The sequence below is a fragment of the Plectropomus leopardus genome, chromosome 4 (genome assembly GCF_008729295.1).
Source record: "Plectropomus leopardus isolate mb chromosome 4, YSFRI_Pleo_2.0, whole genome shotgun sequence".
In the NCBI taxonomy this organism is placed as follows: Eukaryota; Metazoa; Chordata; class Actinopteri; order Perciformes; family Serranidae; genus Plectropomus; species Plectropomus leopardus.
Window position 1 is genome coordinate 20,957,927 of NC_056466.1, and position 18,068 is coordinate 20,975,994.

The 18,068-nt window shown below is 40.4% G+C and overlaps 1 long non-coding RNA gene across 1 annotated transcript; it reads left to right on the forward strand.

Annotated features, from left to right (window-relative positions):
* The first annotated feature begins 5,383 nt into the window (after positions 1 to 5,383).
* Positions 5,384 to 17,606, forward strand: LOC121941774. The gene is made up of 3 exons (XR_006105778.1): positions 5,384 to 5,403; positions 7,057 to 7,109; positions 17,527 to 17,606. It is a non-coding gene; the product is annotated as an uncharacterized LOC121941774 (long non-coding RNA).
* Positions 17,607 to 18,068: the final 462 nt, after the last annotated feature.

An 18,068-nucleotide genomic window follows, 5' to 3' on the forward strand; every position in this document is an offset into this window, starting at 1 on the left:
ATCCATCACGCGGTTTAACGTAGCTACTACTTAGAAATCCTCCATCATCACAAACGCTGTGGAATGACCTCATTATAATAACGGTGTGAAATAATAAACTGCTCTTTCTGCCATCTTTTCTCTTCGTTCCCTGCTCCTTTCCCTCCTACTTGGGTTTTTTCTCTCTCCCTCTCAATGGTACCTTTTTGACCTCCCCCTCGCTCCTTCCTTCTCCCTCTCCCTCTCTCATCTGAGTCCACTGTGTGCAGGCCTCTGCCAGTGATCCGTGGACGGTAATGGCCATTCCTGCTGCTCCCACAGCACACACCATTACTACTGGAACACCCAGACGGAGAGCGGCAGACGGAGAAGGAAAGAAGGAAAATGAGAAAGATTAAGAGAGAAAGAGGGAATATTTTGGTTTCAAAATCATGACATAGAAGCATAGCAGCGTGTGTATGGTGCATGAATGTGTGTGTGGATCATTTCATGGTGAGGATTAGAGAGGGCCAGGTAACATATCTTGTTTCCTGTGACCTGCACAGTGCGAGGTTTCCCACACTCATCACTTCACTCTATCATGTCCTTCTTACTGAGATATAAAACATATAGACACTGTTCCCTCTGACCCATAACATACACACATAACGTTACATTACACACTTCTCATATCTTTATATGCTGCCAAGCTGTAAATCCAAATTATCTCCAAATACCCCATTCATACTCTCACTTTCACTCTATCTCTGTGTGTAATGCTATATTCCCATCATGCTGAAAACTTGAGAGATGTGTGTGTTTCCTGTAACTCACTGTGGGTTATGATAACAACCGTTTCTCCTGTCAACAGCCCATAATGTCAGATTTACAGGGTTGCCCCCGGTAACCAGCCGGGCTGGCATGGCTGAGTGATTCTACAGCATCTGTCAGAGCTAGAGAGGCCATCTATCACACACACATATCTAACGTGTCTCTCACACAAATTTTCAGTATAACAGGGATACGATGTCAGCGTAAATTATCCGGCAGCTCCTCTCTCTTTCTCTTTTCCTCATTTTGAGACTGCCGTCGTTGGTTTTCGTTCAGACAAAAGCAAAATGAAGAGGCTGGGGTGGATTTTTGATTGTAGAAAGCAGCTAATTTTGTCCGGGGATCTAAATCAGTTTTCAGGCTTCTAAATCGGCATTCATGTCTCAGATTTTTTTAGCATTTCAATAGGATATGATGTCGCGTTTACTCTAAGCCGAGCTAATCAGGGTCAGAAAAACAGTGATGTGTTAAGCAGGTCGGGATATTCTACATTTTAGGGGCGTAGCCCCTTGGCTTGTACAGGGGCACAAAAGCCACATGCCAGGACATAGAGGCAAAAGGTTAAAAAAAAAAACCACAACAACAACAAAAACCCAACAGAATAATACAAATTGTATTCAAAATAATAATTTATTTCAGAATGTTTTTGATTAAGAATTTAAAACAAGTTTCAACATCTTTTGGATGCACTCTGACATACGTATATGATATATGATGACTTATCTTTACATCAAATCTATAAGCATATACTGTAGCCTATATACACACTTTGTAATTAACATATTTTGTCATATATCGGATTTATGCATGGGATTGATAGTCAATTCTTCATATTACACTTAATAACATTCTGAATTAAACAAACCGTTTTTAATGAGTGAGCCATTATGCTTCCTTCTCATCTGTGTTGAGAGTTGTACCTGCACAGAATTGAACGGGATGTTCAATTCGGGGTTCTCGGGAATTCTGTTACTTCTCCCAATCCTGTCGCAAACTTCTAAATCAAAGCTCTTTCACGCATGCATTTTCATTATTCACACCACATGTGTTGATACATTACTGTTGACCGATCAGGTACATGCACTAACATTATGTTGCCAGGACAGTCTTGACAGGAGAGAGCAGAGAGACAGAGCGGGAAAGAGAAAATGAACAGAGAGCAGGGCACCACCACAGTGGCTGATGGGCAAAGAATTTTTCATAAAGGCATCGAGGCTACACAGAGGGGCAACTACAGCCAATGAAATTTCAGTCCTGAGCCACTTTCACACATGAAAACCAAACCTGAAATTATCTCGACATTACCCGGAGGAGCTGTTTGTGAGAACATAAATGTCTGAAACGGTGGGATCCTACATTCAATGGATTTATCCTCCCAGCTCCCTCATACAAAGTCCATGTAATGTCACATTAATCTCATGTGTGAATGAAACAGGTAAAAAAGCGAGTGAGCGGGCATGTTTTGGATGTTTTGTGTAATGTGGCTCATGCAAAACCAGAAGAAAACAAACATCTGAAGGTAAGGGACAAGGGTCATTTCTATGAAGAAGCAAGCCACAAGATTCGGGAACAGATAAAGGCTGAAGCCGAAATCATCTGATTCAAGGACTGGAAAGAGACTCTGTGGTTCATAACCACATTGTGAACCTGCGAGGTGACCACGGAGCAATCTGCATCATGTCCTACCTTCTGCTAGCTCTACCCAGGCGCCACTCCTCGCCTAAACCAAACAGTATTTCTACAACACCTTTGACAGAATCTCTCCTGTTGTGTGCTGCATGTGTGAAAGAGAAACTCTGGACAATGTGCGGAGTTCATATGTGAAAATGCCTCTGATGTTGAGACTTTTTTGACTATTGTGGCCCAAGTGCGGCACTGACTTATGCATGGGGGGGGTGCATATGGTGGGAGAGACACACACAAACGTGCATTATTAACCATTTCTTCTTCCACTTCTTCACTTTGACATGACAGCATCTTACACTCTCTTTCATTCCTGTGTTTATAATTTTCTTTTAAAAGATCAGAAGACCAATAACAGCAGTGTCACAGTATAAAATCTATACCAGAACCAACATATACCAGTGCCAACAAAACTGAAGAAAAATAAACCTAAGGTCCCCTTGTACTGAGTGATTTGTTGGTGAATACAGGAGAGTTTTGAAGTTACTGGACATAGAGGTCAACAGCTGAGAAGTGTTGCAGGTGTAGTTTAAGTTTGGTTATGAAGCAAACCTTTCACCTTTTGAGCCTACAATTTTTGAGAAATTTGGTACTAAAAAAAGGCAGATTTATGATTTAAAAAAGTAATCCTCCAAATGCCCATGTGGATCATTTTTGGAAAAACCTTCTTAGTTTAGTTATGAGGACTTTTTTCTGTTCCCGTCTCTCTCCACGGTGTGGCGAAAATAGCACAAACTAACTAAACAGTAAAAGTTATGCCTTTCTTCTGCATTAATGTGATCAAAGCTGTGTTTTAACTATTTTAAATGGGCCTCGCTGTGAAACCTGGAGGACATATCAGAGGATGTGATTCGTGTAGCACATTCACATTCACCGACTGTTTAGCTTTTATCACTCCACACTATACTAGATCTGATCTTGATAGACTATTTTAATTCTTATCATAATAGACTATTTCATGCACTGATGGTTTTCTACTCCCGTGCAGCTGTGATGAGGTATAATTGGTTTGTTATGCACATATTCTCAGTCTGCCTCACCGTGCAGTGGACAAAATTTTATTGTGTTTTCTCTTGTTGCCTTTTCTTCTCTTTTGTACTTTCACTGTTGTTGAAACAGCAGAGCTGGCCTACTTCTTTCTTGTTATATCTTCAAACACACTTGTACATGCAGACACACACACACACACACACACACACCAAAGGTTAATAGTTGTTGCAGTGGGGCGATCACCGATGATTGTCCGCTGGAGCACAACTGCTGTCTCTTCTAATCTTAAACACACAGTCAACACATGCACATGTGCAGTGATATGATGTCTTCAGGTTTCTATCGATTAATCTGCCAGCAGGTAATTTCACAGTGTAAATGTAGACAGATACTGGGTGAAAAATTCTTAGTTTTAACTTAATATGTATAAAACAAAATCCAGAGTAATTTGTATAGTGGTCATGATCTAGCATAATGTTTTTCAGCACCTCTCACACCTCTCAGCTGGTGTCTGTTTCTGTGTGAGAGTGTTTCTTAGGGAAGCCTCACTAAACAGTTGGAGTTGACTTGTACCCTGCAGTGCCACATTGTTTCCACTTTTACTTCTCTGCCACTTCAACTTCTCCTTTGCTGTTTTTTCTCACCATGTCAAATTTAACCCTAAACATCTCTCAATTTGATTCTGTGGAGATATCAGTGTGGTTAACATCCACTGAGAATCAGTAAAGTACTAGTTGAGAACTTCTTGAACAACCCAAAACAATTGCCCATATTAAACCAGAGCTGCAGACTTAAGTCCAAGGCTCAAGGCTCATATTGACATAATATTACTACAGTTTCAATGTCTACATCTGCCACAGAATTGAAAAAGTATAAATGCTTAAAAAAATACTTACTTACTTTTAAAATGAACACCATCTGATAATGTTTCTGTGGACAGAATCCCTTCATTTGTCAACACAGGGCTTTTTATTGTGAAATATTTGCAGGGCGATGTTGGTGACAATGAAGTGGCTTGCACCGGGGTACTGGCTGTTAGTTGTGGAAATACAGGACTCACAGCAGGTAGCTCTGCAGCTGTGCAGCAGAGACGCTGTCTGTGTGAACAATGTACGCGTACAAGCTGCAGCAGTTCAGTGAGGTAGATGCTAACGCAGGCGGTTTGGCCTGGCGGGTAGACGCTTCAAACAGTTCTGCACTGTAGATTCAGATGCAGCCACTTTCTGGACACTTTCTCACCCAAATTTTCTGAAGAAACCTTGCATCCATTTTCAGTACCTCCAGAGCAATGATCCTGTTGATCCAATTTGAATTGCCGAGTGGGTCCACTTTTGTCTAATGAAAAAACCATGAATATATATATATTTTTTTTATTTTTATTTTTTTGAGGGAAGGAAAGCAAATGTCTGTCATCTAAAGAACTGATCGGCTGTAGTTGTGGTCTTTACTGACAATGTGATATCTCTTGTCAGACCAAAGTAAGTTCAGTAAAAAGTTTTTGGAAAATTGTTTATATTTTCCAGAATTAATGAATAAATCAAAAACAAATACAATATATTAAATAAAAATCATACATTTAGATGTGTATAATGTGCAGCAACTTGAACTGCAGAAACAATGAACACCTACATACAGGTATCCTAAATATTTATAGTGGCCTAAACCACCAGTGGGGGATTTCACTGTATAAACACAGTACATATACAGACACAGTTCAACTGCAAAATAATCTGTATTTATACAGGTTTGTTCATAAATTAATAAGCAAGTAAAGATTAAAAAATGTATGTAACCATCAGCTTCAGAAAAACACTTTTTGTCACAACAGACACACACACCCCCGCTGCTCCTCAGACATGGTACAACCAGGAAGTGTAAATACACAGGAGATCTTCTGCAGAAGCTTTGGCCCACAGACCAGGATGCAGGTGTGGAGCAAAGGTAAGTCAATACACAGATACTAGCAGAATTTATCATAGCATTAAACACTGGACTACTGTTATGTCCTTGTTGCATTGGTCCAACTTCTCATTTCTCTCTTGCTTTGGGGAGGACTGACCATCATGGCTGCAAAGTGCTGCAACTGACAAATTCTCTCATGTTGCACAAGCATTACCACAAACACAGCATGACAGTAATTCAGGTTTTTTTTTTTTTGTGAAACACGACGTGTAGCTGCAGACAGAAGTCATACATAAACAACAAAATAGGTCGTTTATCTTTGCTTTCAGAAATGACCCAAATGATGTTAATTAAATTAGTCGAGTATTTTATTATCTGCTTATTTGGGTGGCTGCAGTGTTGACTTGAGACGATAGGACAAATGCATCACTTGAATGAAAGAACATTTAACTTTCAGTGCAGCTAGAGACCACGCTAGCTGGCCTGCTAAATGTCAGTTGCTCATGAGCTAGTTGTCACTTAAGGCTAGCTTGTCGATTAGCCCTTTACTAACTCTACTAACACCCATGCTAGGACATGCAGATGAAGGTAGATGTGGGGAAAATTCACAGTTTTTTATATCTGTCTTAACCCTTTAAAAACCATCTTTCAAAAACATGGGAGGAAATGACCCCCAAATGAGCAAGAAATTTGAAAAAAGTACAAAAAAATACCTGAAAACTAGTAAAAGTAAATAAATAAATAGAAAAGAAAAGAAAGACAAACAAACAAACAAGGCAAACTTTGAAAAATATTCCAATAATTCTGTAACATTTTAAATATGTAATGATGATAATTATAAATATAGTTTTCCACCAGTTTTTCTTGTTTCCTGAAACATTTTTTAAAAAGTTACTACTAAATCTACCTTTTTCTTGCAGATTGTGGAGTATTACTACAAAGTTTCTAATTGTCTTTTTTCAAATGTTTTTTTTTTAAGAAATCCCACCAATTTGCTCAGGTTTTCAGGGTTTAAAGATTTAAATGCTTGTGAAATGCATCTGAAAGCATCACAAGGAGAAGTGATGCAGCTTCAGATCTGAAAGGGCGAAACCTTTAAAACAATGCTTTGCTTTGGAAAAAATGGGGGAAAAGGCATTGACCAGCTCTACAACAAATGTTCTGCAAATTGGGGGAAAAAAAAAAGATTTGCAAAATTGTTTTTTGAAAAAGCTAGGGGAAATATATATAGAAGAACTGTCATTATAATGATCAGAATTTTATATTTAAAATTATTTTACAGAATTATTAAAATACTTTCTCAGGTCATTTCCTTAAAAAAAACAAAAAACTTTTTGTGCTATTTTTTAGGTAATTTTCTTGTAATTTTCTATTTTACTTTTTTGTTTTGATTTTTGTTAATTTCTGGGTCATTTCTTTTTTAGTTGGTCATTGCCTTCTGCCCATGTTTGTGAAAGATATAAAGCCAATTTGCTCAGGTTTTAAAGGGTTGATGGTAACCATAGATTAAACAGGTTTTGCCTGCTGTAGTCTGTCTTTCAGAGATCATTTCTTAAAATGTAAGTGATGTGATCTAAACCCCACAGTCATTCTGAGCAAAAACACTTTCAAAAGTTTATGAGTCTCAGTCAGACAACTAAAGTCAAGCCAAAATCAGCTGAAGCCTCATGCACCTTTTTTTGTTCTTTACAGAGAATGAGGCCTGTGGATTTTGTCCTCCATCACAAGAAGTGGAAATATGCAAGGTAGAGATGTTTTAAAGGTTCCATATTTAACATTCAGAGTACTGATACAACAGCAAACCACTGTTTGCTATGTAAAGATATAATGGAGTAATGACGTCCTGAGCAGAGAATGAAGTCATGGTGCCTCTGTTTGTGATGTAATCAGAGCTTTGCTTGTGGTTAGCGTGTCCGACCACACGCGCTCACCGCTCCTGCTTTGCACTTTGCTCATATGGTGATTACAGCTGAAATCAGAATGTCGTCATCGCGAAAGTAGAGCTCCTGCGCTCTGGTTCAGTCCTGGTTAACACTGTTAGCTCAGTCTGTTCTTTAACGCTGTTTCGCACTGTCAGCTGGTAGCCGCCGGCTCAGCCACGTCCATGTTTAGAACCATGTCTACGCTCATTTCACATGAGCTCCTTTAATATTCAGAAGGAAATATAACTGAGTTAAAACAATACATTTTGATATAGACACGTGACTTTTTTTAAACACAGACTTAGAAAATGTTGAGCTAACCTTTGTAGAAGAGAAACATTTTTTTGCAAGAGGATGCTTGTTTGAAAAATGGAAGGGTTTTAGGAACCACCCATGACGCAGTTTCTTCTGGTAAGAAAAGTGCAAGTCTAACAATTGGTGAGCAATGTCATAAAGCATGTTCCTTTATGAATTCACTCCTTATGAGGCAGGTATTTAGTCCAAATATCTGTCAGTGAACCTCAAGTTTAACAAGTCCTGTTATTACCATTCACCAAAGAGAGGTCCATAATGGAAGAACAATTATAACCCATAACAATGAATGTACACTGTAGTCACCACCTGCGTGTGTGTGATATGTCATAATGTGTTATGTTAGTCACTGCCCCTCTGACAGCTCATGTCAATAGGTGGGTGATACAGCTGTCATCATATTGTGGTGTGAATGAGCTTGGCTCGACTGTGTGAGTCTGTGTATTTGCCGTGTGTGTGTGTGTGTGTGTGTGTGTGTGTGTGTGTGTGTGTGTGTGTGTGTGTGTGTGTGTGTGTGTGTGTGTCTGTGTCTGCAGTCCCAGACGGAAGCCCAGAGGACAGATGGTGGGTTCAGACGCAGACTGACACACCGTAACCAAGCGATTACACACTCAATGACTCCCCCTGAAGAGAGAGAGAGAGAGAAGGGGGGGGGCAGAGAAAAAGAAGTGGGGAAGAGATGGGGAGAAAGAAAGGTGAAGACGGTTAGAGCAGATCAATGCATGAGAAGTGTGGGATGTATAGGAAGAAAAGGTGGAGGGTGTCAAGTTTTTCATTTGCAAAGGAAAATGTGTCGATTTCAAAATGTGGGAAAAGAGAAGTGAGTCAGATAAATGAATAAAACAAGATGAGATGAAAGAGAAGGAAATAGGAGGAGGTGAAGAAGGAGGGTTGAGGGAGGAGATGGTGTGGAGTGAGAGTCTGCAGGGACACCGGATTACATGATAGCCAATTAGAGTGAAGGATGTTGGAAACTCCCCTGATGAAACTGATATGTGATTGGTTCAGGGTTTATTATGCTCGCTGAGCTATCGCTGCCTCTTTAATACACTCACATGCACTCTCACATACACAGACACAGATTAGATTTGGTAATTTTAAACTGGTGGTGTGTGTTTTTTTTTTGTTTGGGACGTGATACTGCGGTGTTGTGGATCAGGCATTACCAACATGATTTATTTTAATAGTGTGCACATGTGAGGCAAAACACCAGATTTTTTTTTAAGGTGGATTCTAACCTCTGCCCACAAGAAGCACTGTTTACAGCACTGAGCGAACACCATCCAACACACACACACGCACACACACACCACCGTCACCACCACCCGAGTCGAGCCCGGCCCAGGTCAGGTCAAGCGGGATCATGGGAAACCATTCCTGTGGCCCTTCTCACCTTTTTCATCTCAGAGCGTCTCAAAAACATCCCAGACATCGTGCTCTCTGCCCTCCTTCTCTTCCTCTTCTCACTCTCTGTCCTCACACACACAATCTCTCACAGACGTCCAAGTCAAGCCTTTCTTTTTTCACAGCTCTGAAACATCATTGGAAAGTGTCACGGTGCTGCTCGTGGTAATGGGAGGGATTTTGGCACATGCATGTTTACACTGTCTTTGTCTTTATTGAAGACTTAAACTTACAGTGTCAAAAACAGTCCCTGTTCAACATCTACAGTACCTGTAAAGATTATATTTTATACTTGAGGCATTTTTTTAACATTTGAATATCATCGGTGCCGAACATGAATGGAAGCAGGCTACATACACTGTATATACAAGCAATGTGACATTAATCATTCCATATTTATTCCAGCACTCTTTGCACAACTGTATTACTGTTCACAACTTTAGTTATGTTGTCTGTCTGTCCGTCCATCCATCCATCCTCCATTCTAGTAAAATGTTTGATTCCCTTATTCAGCTTTTCTATACTTTCTAGCTTTATATCTATTTCTGTGTAAATGCATTTATACCCCTTTCCCACTGAAATTAGCGCGTGCACGCAGGTTTTTCTAACACGGGTACACCCGCTAAATATATCGGCACATCATTGCATCTTGCCATTTAAGGAGCTGAAATTACTGATTGGAGCCAGAGGAGATAAAAACCTGTGTCTACTGCAGTCATTTGACCCTGAATGCCTATTGTACACACTCCCATTGCATTAAAAAGCCAGATGTTAGCGGATGTTAGCGTTTTTTTGTACAGTGGAGAATGAGGCTTTAGAGTTACTATCTGTACATAGAACAGGTGACCAGACAAGAGCTGCATTTGCACTGGCTGCTGAAGGTGGGAATATCACACCAAAATTCAGTGTTTTTCTACTAATATAAAGGCTCCGTTTTTAAGGTAGTGTATGCTACAAGGAAATGTAATCAAAATTTGCAACATTCTGCTTGTTATTTTAGTACCAGCATTTATTTATACTTTTACTTTCAATCCTCAAGTACATTTAATAAAATACAATTGCTTTTGATACTTAAGTAAAGTAAATATCACATATTTTAAGACTTTTACTCAAGTATTATGCTAATAGGTGACTTCAGCTTATAGCAAAGTCATGCTCTGGTAAGAGACCTGAACTTTTACCCATCTATGACTTTCAGGCACTTCATCCACCACTGCTGATGATGAATTAGGTTTTTATTAGTTTTGTTTGCATTCATATGCAGATGGGTTTTAGATTGCATTTAGAGAAAAAAGAGTCAAATTCCTCAAATGTATATGGAGTTGTATTGACAACTAAGGTCTAAAACAGTCAAGTAAAATATGTGTTTTCTTTGAATAAAACAAGACTAAATTGTATTTAATAAAGACCTGACCTAAATATTCCTTCAGCTACAAATAGACTAAAAACACAGTCTGCACTAAATGACCTTTTTGGCGCTGTACACACAATCACATGGCCATTAATTGTCTGTTTTTACACTGTGTTGCCAGAATGCCGAAGGCAAAATTGGATTTAACGTAATGCAATGGACAAAGTTCTCCTACATTATTTTAATCACAGATTATAGACTCTGAGGTGTGTTTTAGTTGGTCCATCTCACATTATAGCTGCTGCTAGAAAAATTATGCATGAAAAAGATTTTTCCAAGCAGAATTGGATGTAGTTGTGAGGAGAGGGCCTTTTCTTTTTTTCATGTCACTGCAGAATCATTGTGAAACTTTAAATCCAGCCCCGCGTGGACTTCTGAAGCCGCTGGAGCAGATATTTACAGATTGAGGGATTAGGAAGACAGCTCTTATTGAAACGGAGTCCTCATCATTTTACTGTCATTCTATTTAATCATTACTAAATGGACTCATTAAATTCCTCCTCTAAAGTGTTTCTCTTTAAACTCCATGGCTTTGATGCGCTGCACAGACACACATTCACAGACACACTGCGCTGACCCAGTCTATTGAAGACACTTATCAAATGTAATTTATCAACTTTTTAATGCGACCAGGACTTGTAATTAAGTTAATTCTCCAAGAAAGATTTGTTGTATGTCTCTGGTGGTACTGTGTGTGTGTGTGTGTGTGTGTGTGTGTGTGTGTGTGTGTGTGTGTGTGTGTGTGTCATGTGCTGTAGTGAAAAGGGGCTGTTCCTTTGGTGTGCAACTGTAAGTTTATTTAATGTGGGGTTTTTTTCCTGAACCTTTAATAAATTGAATGTTACAATCCACAGAGCACAAGTATGTGCCACAGTTCTATTTTTGGATGACTGCATGAAAATTTCTTTTATACTTTTTTTTTTAAATGATTGATCAAATAAAGTCCAAAAATAAAGGCCTTGATACTTTTTTTTGCATCCAATGAATTTGCACATCTATTTCCTTTTTTTAACAATGTTTTTGCCAGAACTCAATATTACATCATGAAAAAGTGATGTAAATTATTTTGGGGATGAGGTTGATTTTCTGAGCTTTTAGACTAGAATTTAGGAATCAGTCAATCATGTTGTGTAGAAGGGATGTCATTTCACAACATCATGGCAATGGCGTACTTGTTGCAACTGTTCCAAATCTGCACCACTGTTGGTATGAATAGTTCTGATGCGGACGAGTATTTAACAGTTGATGTTGTTTATTTGTCATTACCCGGTGTGTAAAGGCCTTAAATGGGATTTTTCCTATTTTCAGGTTCATACTTGTATTTTGGGTTTGTCTAAAGCATGGTAACATGTTTTATGTCTGTGCTGAAGCGCTTGTAGCCATCCTTTGCACCAATCTCTTTAAGTCCCCCTGCCTAAAAAGCCCAGTCTGCTTTGATGGTCATTGTTCCTCATTGCTCCTTCAGGGTCTCTGCACCATCATTGCAGCCAGTGGCTCATTGTAACTGAGAATAAAGCCATTTTCTACCATGTGAACTTACCAATAAAAGCTTCTAAACCAAAATTTTCACAATGTTTCAGCTGGAATATGATCTAAAACCAAAGAGAAATTAACAAAACCAGCAACCAAGTTTACATGTTTCCCTGACATTAGCAGGTAGCTTAATGTAACAGTGTAGGCTATCTAATGTTAACACTTGCAGTAGCGTGCCTAAAGCAGATGACCATTAGGGCGCTCTAGACCTCTAGTCTAGATGACTAGGGCGCCTCTGCGTCTGTTATATAAGCACATGGTAACCAACGCCAGAATGTCAACAAATGTGCATGCTGACACAGATGGCTAGAATTAGGGGAAGGAGTCACATGGTAAGGTGTAGGGGAAAAAAAATCACATTCATACGGGGAGCTAACACCACACTACTGCATGAAAGTCCGTGGTTTGCTGGATCCACTGGCCCTGTAGGCGTGCTTGTACTCCATGTGTTACATCATTACAGGCAGCATTTCAACCTGACGCCGTCTGTGTGTGTATCATGCGTACGTGGCAGGTGCCGTCTGGTTGTCCACCATTGTATAAAAACACCGCAACCGGTTGTGTCTGGCTGCATTCTCACCTTCTCACCTGATGCTGTCCAGCGGCATTTCATACGGACGCGAAAGGTGAATTCTGGCGCTGTGATCTTATGCCAGAGGCAATGTCAAAGTGATGGTATTTTATGAGTTAGAAATGAGAAGAGGTTGAAGGTATAGGAGACTTTGACAACCCCTTTGTTTTCCACGAGGCTGACATTTTTAATCAGCAGATTTTTGACTATTATGGATTGAATTTTGGCACTGGCATTCATGTTCCCCTGAGGATGAACGGTAATAACTTTGGTAATTCCTGAGGCACCACCATCAAGTTTGATTTCTTCAATAGGCTTCTTTGCTTTATGACAGAATACTTGCAAAAGTAACAACATTCCCATCAGCCTTAGCTGTACTTTCTGTCTGAGCCAACTAGCATATGTAAACATCCTAACACATTGAACATGGTAAATTTTATACCCGCTTAACATCATGTTTGCACATCTTTGTGAGCATGTTTGCATGCCAAAGGTAGCATTAGCTCAGAGCACTGCTGTGCCAAAGTTCAACCTCACACAGCTGCCAGGATGACTGTAGACTTTTAGTCTGTTTAACGCATAAATGCATTTAATTTAAGTGCTTTTTAAATTGCATTATGACCTGACAGTCTATAGTACAGTAAATAATAAAGCCAAACGGTATCTTTTAGTAACAGAGGCCTCTTGTCCTCTTCTCACCTTCCTCAGCTCTCCTCTAATATTTTTTCTCTGCTTAAACCTCTCCTCCCATCGTCCCTTGCTCTCCTCACCCGGTGCCTCTCCTTTCTGTGGCAGCCGAAGCAGGTCGTTGACGGTTAATAGATTTAGCCACTATACTGGTGGAGAGACAATGAGAGAACCATCAATTTATCCACCGCTTAACTGCTCCAATCTAACCTCCGTAAACTCACCCGGTGAAACTCATTTCTGTGTTTCCTCGCCAATCTGAAAAGCTATCATCTCGCTAATCTTGGGCTTTCAATTCGCCGGGGGGACAGGGGGAGTCAGACCAATCCCGGATCTCGGAGATGATCTGTTAGCCTGGCGTAAATGTTTATAACACGGGGCAATCTCCAGGGTTTTATACGTTGATGCACATGCACACGTGCACGTCCAGACATACACACACACTTTCTTTTTTTTATATTTTTTCTTCCTGTGTCTTCCCCCCTCTCTCTCTCTCTCGCTCTCCAGGGCATTTATAGGGATGTGAAAGCTGTTATTGGGCAGGTCAGTGGAGTGGAACTGTCAGATAATAGGCTAGTTACCGTGGCAGCACATGAATGAGGGATGGAACGGAGGAGGGAGACAGAGGGAATAGAAACGCTCAACTCACTCCTTAATCAGAAGGTAAACTGGAAATCTGGGGAGTTTAGACTCCCCGCTGAAACAGATAGAGGAGGAGGAGGGGAGAGGAGGGAGAGGAAGGAGAGGAGAAAAGTAAGTGAGTGAGCGAGATAGAGGATGACAAAGGGAGGAGGACAGAGGAAACGTGAATGGGCATGGAGCAGAGATAAAGATACAGAGAGGGAGCTTATTACCATTCCCAGGGAGCCAGGTGTTTATTTCTCTATTTGTAAACCCTGGCTTCATTACCCAGAGTTCAACAGGAGCAGGCTGAGCTGCGGCTGCATCAAGGTCAGACTAATCAGACGAGCGTATAGGAAAAAAGACAGAAGAGGGAGCACAAATTATGTAATGTATCCTCTTTGCTGCTCTTGCCCCTCCATCCTTGCCATTTTCTATCCGTCTCCGGTCCTCCTCATCCTTCCCTCCCTCGCTCTGTGGTCCACAGGGAGCAGAACTCTTCAGGCCGTCTCCCACTTCCGCTGATGGAGACCGACAAACTCTGCTTTGTAGAATGACACTTGTTTCTAAGTCTGTGTGCTTATATTGTCAATTTGTTCGAAGCACTGGCCAGAACTCTGCAAAACCTAATTTGTTGCATATAAAGATACACTTGTCTTCTTTGGTCGGAGCTTTAAGGAAACATTGCATCGTTGTGTTTGTGTGTTAAGGTTGATTCTTGGTTTAAAGTTTGCACTACTGAAGAAGGAAATTGAAAGAACATGAATGGCATTGCATCAAACTTTTGGTGACAACTTCAGATAGACATATTAGTTATCAAATTACTTGAAATTTCAGAAGCAACAACTAGGGGGGTGTAATATGATAGGAAAAATTCATATTGTGATAATCATGGTGATATTTTAACTGACATAATCACGTCAGACATGGCAACAACAAGCATGGCTGGGAGGGAAATTCCTACCAGTTACTGTTGTTGATTGCAAACAAAAGACATTTTTTGTTTAGTTTTTACTGGATATTTAAAGCAAACTGTTACATTAACGCTGACATGTTAAACTATAGCACAAATTTTGTTGCATTGTATGTTCTTTATATTAATACAACATATTTTTTTAAAAAAAGTTCAGTATTGTGTCATATCAGGAATATCATTATTGCAAAAATAACCTGAAATATTGTGATTTTATTTTAGGTCTGTATCACCTACCCCTAATAACAACCATCATTTAACCAGAGATCCTCAATCCTGAGCCTTATGGGGTGGCCATCCAGTAATCACGGGGTTGGTGGTTTGATCCCTGACTCCTCCTGTACAAATTTTAAAGTATCCCTGCGCAAACACCACTAGGCTAGCAAATTGCATGGCAGCTCCTTCAAGGCAGGGTGTAAAAGCTGTATATAAATGCAATACATTTATCCCTAACTTTAAGGATATTAACATTTATAGCAAATGATATTACAGTTGAATCAACAGATCAGAAGTTTTTGTCCATAGTGAAAAAAAAAGAAAAACAGCTAAATGTCTTCTTTCACCTCATTTTTGTGTAGAAAAAAATATATTTTGCATCACATCAGCGTCTGGTTAATGAGGTTGAAAAGATTAGCCTTTTAGACAGCTGTGTGGTTTGGCCTGTTTAGTCTTAGTGGTTTTGCAAATTCATTCTTTATGTGTTTTATTCTAAAAAGAAGATATTCTATCAGAAACAGGTTGGTGTTTTTCTTGTCAGGAGTGCATGGATAGAAAACTGTCATTCAATCTGACATTTTAAACAAAAATAAGATAACCACAATCATATTATGACAATTTGCGATATAAAATTGTTCCTTAACAATAGTCCTCAGCCTAATGTATGCGTGGGTCTAAATTTTTTTTGGTAGAAGAGAATGCCAGTTTAGAGCAGACTGACATTTGCACTTTCAAAATCTGTCTACATTACTATAGACGCAACCTCAGTGTAACTTTTTGACCCTGAGTTCAAGCAGCAATTGTTCTCACCAGCCAACCAACCAAACTAGACACACAAACACTCCAAAGCTTAAATAAACCATCAAAACAAGCTTGGCCTGATTGCACCCTCAAGTATGAATTATGGTTTGCTATGTGAAGGTATCTGTATGCACGTGGGTGTGTATTAAGATAAGAAAAGCTTTTTTAAAGATACACACATGACTCCACGTGGTATTGTAATAATCACAGATTCTTTTGATGTCCTGGACTTGAAATAGGCTCTCAACAGGGCTGTTCTCCAAACTGCTAATCTCTCAAAGGTAGTGAAGAGGAGGAGAGGCAGGAGGAAGAAAGACATGAGTAGAGGCGAGCAAGGAATTGAAGAAAGAGAGGAGGAGGAGGAGGAGGATGGAGAGCGGAGAGCGGTGGTGGAAGAGGAGATCAGTGAGAAGGAGGCCAGACTCGTGGAGAGATGGAGGGAGAGGAGGGCAGAAATGGGAAAATGAATGAGAGGAAAAATGATAAGAACTCTTGCTTTTGAACTTGAAGAGCTTAATTTGAAATGTCAGGGCTACCCCCCCATCATCCTCCCGCCTTCTCCTTTCTCCTTGCCGCACTCCCTCTCCTCAGGAGTCCCTGTTGTGCAGTAGTGTGGATTAAAATAATTAAACAGGCTCTGTTTTAATTAAGACAATAAAGCCGGGGGTCTCTAGGTAAGACCATAGAGAGATTGAGAGAGAAACAGAGAGAGAGGGAGGGAGGAAGAGAGGGAGATGATAAAGTGGTCTAACGAGAGAGGCAGGATGATAGGAGTTACAGAGGGAGATACATTATCTCCATTACTTATCTATCTTGTCTATTTCGAGGCATGAGATTGCATTATCACTTTCTACATGTTTGTGCTGGTCCTCTGTGTTCCAAAACCCATGTGTATATGCTCTGTGTGTGTGTGTGTATGTGTGTGTGTGTGTGTATGTGTGGGTGTGCGCGCGCATCTTTATTTCGTCTCCCTCTCAGCCTCCTAATGAAATATTTATTTATTTCTCAGAGCGAGGGCGCTAGGTGGCGAGAAACTCAAATGAAATGTCATATCTCATTGTGTCTCCCCGTGAGGAGGGGGGGACAGAGGGAATAGAGGAAGAGAATTGCTGCTGAATTATATACGGAGGATTCAGAGGGGAGTGATTACAGGACGAAGAGGGAGGGGATATGAAGAGTAAGATGGTGAGAGAGAGAGAGAGAGAGAGAGAGAGAGAGAGAGAGGCAGGGGAGAGGGGGGAGAAACAAGTCATTCATCTCCCATCACTTATTGTTGTGTGTGTCATGTTGCGTCTCTGTAACATCATCAGCCCGTGGTTCTTCAGATGTTGAACTCTGACTGTTGTGACTACTGTTTGCTGTAGTACACACACACACACACACACACACACACACACACACACACACACACACATACACACTGTGGTGAGCCACAACAGTGTTTTAACACAGCCCATCTAGACACACCAGAGGGACCAGCTACTGCTTATCTAGTGGTAGCTGTTATCATAGCACTGAACGCACACACACACACACACACACACACACACACACACACACACACACACACACACACACACACACACACACACAGAGGGCCTTGCCACCAACCCAGAGGAGATTAGAACTTCTTAATCTTTTCTCGTCCCTACTTGTGTTGCACAAACATGCACAAACACACACTCAAACACACTGTGCTGTTTCCTTACAGGAGACTCTCGAGGGACCGCCACAACCTGCAACTCACGGCATCACGTGACCGACGGGAGGTGGCAGTGAGTGACTTTTCAGGTAGGCTTGCTGGCTTGTTGGCTTGCACTGTAGATAACCAGTGAAAATGCTCAAATCACAACTGGCCTTAAAGGTGTGATGTGTAGGATTTCGGGGCATCTTTTGGCAAAAATAGAATATAATATTCATAACTATGATTTCTTGTGTTTACAATTACCTGAAGCTAAGAATTGTTGTGTTTTTTAGAATTAGCCGTTTATTTGTGCATACAGAGTGGGTCCTCTTCCAAAGAGTTCGCCATGTGGTTTCTACAGTGGCCCAGAATGGACAAATCAAGCACTGACTCTTGATGGGGCCATTTAGATCTTAATGTCTGCCACCATAGTTCTCCTATGTGTTTGGCACGCGAGAGGTGTTATAATTCTGCATACTGACTAAATTACCCCCCCACCAAAGGATGAATCCTAATGATTGTGATCCCCTGACGTCTTCCATGGCGCCACCATGAGGCTCATGTTTGTG